The 4,727-nt window shown below is 38.9% G+C and overlaps 1 protein-coding gene across 1 annotated transcript in view; it reads right to left on the reverse strand.

The window, feature by feature from the left end:
- The window catches only part of LOC108255961 (protein tyrosine phosphatase non-receptor type 14), a 49,871-nt gene extending 46,909 nt beyond the window's left edge, over nt 1-2,962 (reverse strand). The window contains exon 1 of the mRNA XM_017452372.3: nt 2,507-2,962. The gene's annotated coding sequence lies outside the window, so the exon portion shown is untranslated. The remainder of the gene's footprint in view (nt 1-2,506) is intronic.
- Nucleotides 2,963-4,727: the final 1,765 nt, after the last annotated feature.

Here is a 4,727-nt window from a genome sequence, read left to right on the forward strand (position 1 = left end):
TCCGCAGTGTATGAGTGTTTAACACTGTATCAGTTAACGCGACACTCGGTGTTTATTCAGCAGCGTATGAGTGTTTAACACTGTATCAGTTAACGCGACACTCTCGGTGTTTATTCAGCAGTGTATGAGTGTTTAACACTGTATCAGTTAACGCGACACTCTCGGTGTTTATTCCGCAGTGTATGAGTGTTTAACACTGTATCAGTTAACGCGACACTCTCGGTGTTTATTCAGCAGTGTATGAGTGTTTAACACTGTATCAGTTAACGCAACACTCTCGGTGTTTATTCCGCAGCGTATGAGTGTTTAACACTGTATCAGTTAACGCGACACTCTCGGTGTTTATTCCGCAGTGTATGAGTGTTTAACACTGTATCAGTTAACGCAACACTCTCGGTGTTTATTCAGCAGTGTATGAGTGTTTAACACTGTATCAGTTAACGCGACACTCTCGGTGTTTATTCCGCAGTGTATGAGTGTTTAACACTGTATCAGTTAACGCAACACTCTCGGTGTTTATTCAGCAGCGTATGAGTGTTTAACACTGTATCAGTTAACGCGACACTCGGTGTTTATTCAGCAGCGTATGAGTGTTTAACACTGTATCAGTTAACGCGACACTCTCTGTGTTTATTCAGCAGTGTATGAGTGTTTAACACTGTATCAGTTAACGCGACACTCTCGGTGTTTATTCCGCAGTGTATGAGTGTTTAACACTGTATCAGTTAACGCGACACTCGGTGTTTATTCAGCAGCGTATGAGTGTTTAACACTGTATCAGTTAACGCGACACTCTCGGTGTTTATTCCGCAGTGTATGAGTGTTTAACACTGTATCAGTTAACGCGACACTCTCGGTGTTTATTCCGCAGTGTATGAGTGTTTAACACTGTATCAGTTAACGCGACACTCTCGGTGTTTATTCAGCAGTGTATGAGTGTTTAACACTGTATCAGTTAACGCAACACTCTCGGTGTTTATTCCGCAGCGTATGAGTGTTTAACACTGTATCAGTTAACGCGACACTCTCGGTGTTTATTCCGCAGTGTATGAGTGTTTAACACTGTATCAGTTAACGCAACACTCTCGGTGTTTATTCAGCAGTGTATGAGTGTTTAACACTGTATCAGTTAACGCGACACTCTCGGTGTTTATTCCGCAGTGTATGAGTGTTTAACACTGTATCAGTTAACGCAACACTCTCGGTGTTTATTCAGCAGCGTATGAGTGTTTAACACTGTATCAGTTAACGCGACACTCGGTGTTTATTCAGCAGCGTATGAGTGTTTAACACTGTATCAGTTAACGCGACACTCTCGGTGTTTATTCAGCAGTGTATGAGTGTTTAACACTGTATCAGTTAACGCAACACTCTTGGTGTTTATTCAGCAGTGTATGAGTGTTTAACACTGTATCAGTACTCTAGCAACACTCTCGGTGTTTATTCAGCAGTGTATGAGTGTTTAACACTGTATCAGTTAACGCGACACTCTCGGTGTTTATTCCACAGCGTATGAGTGTTTAACACTGTATCAGTTAACGCGACACTCTCGGTGTTTATTCAGCAGCGTATGAGTGTTTAACACTGTATCAGTTAACGCGACACTCTCGGTGTTTATTCCGCAGTGTATGAGTGTTTAACACTGTATCAGTTAACGCGACACTCTCGGTGTTTATTCCGCAGTGTATGAGTGTTTAACACTGTATCAGTTAACGCGACACTCTCGGTGTTTATTCCGCAGCGTATGAGTGTTTAACACTGTATCAGTTAACGCAACACTCTCGGTGTTTATTCAGCAGCGTATGAGTGTTTAACACTGTATCAGTTAACGCAACACTCTCGGTGTTTATTCAGCAGCGTATGAGTGTTTAACACTGTATCAGTTAACGCAACACTCTCGGTGTTTATTCCGCAGCGTATGAGTGTTTAACACTGTATCAGTACTCTAGCAACACTCTCGGTGTTTATTCAGCAGTGTATGAGTGTTTAACACTGTATCAGTACTCTAGCAACACTCTCGGTGTTTATTCCGCAGTGTATGAGTGTTTAACACTGTATCAGTTAACGCGACACTCTCGGTGTTTATTCAGCAGTGTATGAGTGTTTAACACTGTATCAGTTAACGCAACACTCTCGGTGTTTATTCAGCAGTGTATGAGTGTTTAACACTGTATCAGTTAACGCGACACTCTCGGTGTTTATTCCGCAGTGTATGAGTGTTTAACACTGTATCAGTTAACGCGACACTCTCGGTGTTTATTCCGCAGTGTATGAGTGTTTAACACTGTATCAGTACTCTAGCAACACTCTCGGTGTTTATTCCGCAGTGTATGAGTGTTTAACACTGTAAACATAAATGCAACACACTCAGGTGTTTGTTTAACACGGTATGCATGAACATTTATCACCTTTATTTATTTAGTTAGTTATATCATCACAGGTCTGTTTAGTTTACGTGAACCACACACACACACACACACACACACACACACACACACACACTCACCGTGTTGTCTGTGCTACATTCCCACTTTTTCTCGGTGTTACTTCTTTCTTTCTTTCTTTCTTTCTTTCTTGTGCTTTCCTTTTATTGGCAAAACTTTAAGACAAGCGCGCGATCCTCCAAAAACACTGCGGTGGAAATAAACCCGCTCTGTGAAGAAGAAGAGAAAGAAGAAGAAGAAGAGAAAGAAGAAGAAGAAGAAGAAGAAGAAGAAGAAGAAGAAGAGAGGTTCTCTCCAACTCAGTGGAAACACAACCGGAGCGCTCGCGCTTCCCAACTTCTAATAGCAAAAAAGGAAGAAGAAAAAAAAATCCCTCCAGATCAGGAGCTGAGGAAAGGAAAACACCCGGAATTCCCTCTGAGGTTATTTAATCCAGGGGTTCTGAGCGGTTCCGTGAGCGGTGGAGAACCAGGCACCGGTAACGGTACTCCAGCGACACGAAGCTCGCGGAAAGGAAGAAGACGTCGGGAATCGGGATGCGCGCGCGGCCCCGCCCTCTCTGACATCAGGAGCTGGGAATGTGAGGAATGTGCGGGTTTAACAGAGGGAGGTGCGGAGAGAGAGAGAGAGAGAGAGAGAGAGAGGAGGTAAAGAGGTAAAGAGGTGGAGGCGCCATTACTTTTTTTTTATTTTTATTATTTTTTTTTATTTAAGGCTCAGGATGACTGAACTGCTTCTCTTTGGGGTGTTTAAGTGTTTGTAAAGAACACACTTTAAAGGTGCAATAGTCGTCTATTTATTTATTTACCTTTTCTTGTACAAACAACCTGCATAATATGTAGTACATCGTTTTACAAAAATGGTTTAATCCATGACCTCAGGACAAAATGATTATGTGGCTGAGAAAAACAATTTGGAAAACTGAGATCCGGCCCGGAAAGATTGTTTCTGTTCGAAACTTCAAAGCGCCTCGCTTTTACTGACGCTTTACAATATCCTGGGGGCGGAGCTTAGTGAATAAGTAATAATAATAATAATAATAACAATAATTCAAATATCTGAGCCACCTACTTGACGCTTTTAGAGCTAGTCTTGAAAAAAAAAGGACTAATTTTATTTAATGCAACCCTTAAATCAGTTGTATGTTAGTTTAGTTAGTTGGGCTTTTGTTTTTTTAATGTTATATTTGGTTAATGAGTCGCAGCTGCAGGAGAGTCCACTAGGGGGCGATAAACACATTGAGACAACTCTCTGTGTGTGTGTGCGCGCGCGCGTGTGTGTGTTACACAGAAATCAGCGACGAAGAAGAAGAAGAAGAAGAAGAAGAAGAGGAACGTTAGGGTTAAATAAAAATATTAAAAAGTCTGGGGTTTTTTTTCCCTGCAAAGAACAACATTAATAATAATAATAATAAAAACATTTATTACAATCCGCATACTGTGTCGTTTATTTAAATAAATATATAAGGAAAATTGCAAATAAAAACATAAAACTAATTCTAAAATAATAAATTAGGAATGTAAATACATGAAATAATACTTTGTAGTTGTGTTTGAACATGATTTGATCATTTATTATTTGTTTCTTTTTATCATGAAGCCATGACTGATATTCGCTCCATAAAACTCCATACAAGATTTCACATGAGCTTTCTGTTGAAAGTTAGAGCATGTCATGAAAGTATTTATGTAACTAATGAAACAGTTTATTATATGCATGGTAGCTATTTATATTGATTTATTTATTTATTTATTTATTGACATTTTAAGATGCTGGGATGATTTGTTTTTGCAGTCTCTCTGTTCCAACTTCATCTAAAACTTTTTGTAACTCCTTGTTAACGCTTTGCCACATAATTACCCGATCAAATGTTTCATTACTTGCACTGTAGTTTTAATCATTTTATTTCATCTACTTTTATATCCTATTAGCCTATATGTTGTTTTATATTATAAGATGCCAACAATTTTAAGGTGTTGCATAGGACTAACCTTCTATTAAAAATGTTGCTTTGTTTATTGATTTGTTTGTTTGTTTGTTTGTTTATTACCAAACATCCTCTAAATGAATCACAAAAGGACTGGACTTAAATTTAAACCAATAAAGGCTTACCAAATAAAACTAGATTAACTGCCTTGAAACATTCTGTAATGAATGAATCTGGCCAGTCCCTGTAAATCTCTGTCTGAACAAACACAGTTCTAGGGTTTATATATATTCTAGATTTATATATATGAAGTAAAGAAAGAAAAGAAGAAAAGAAATGTGTGAGGAAATGAATGT

The sequence above is a fragment of the Ictalurus punctatus genome, chromosome 2 (genome assembly GCF_001660625.3).
Source record: "Ictalurus punctatus breed USDA103 chromosome 2, Coco_2.0, whole genome shotgun sequence".
Lineage (NCBI taxonomy): Eukaryota > Metazoa > Chordata > Actinopteri > Siluriformes > Ictaluridae > Ictalurus > Ictalurus punctatus.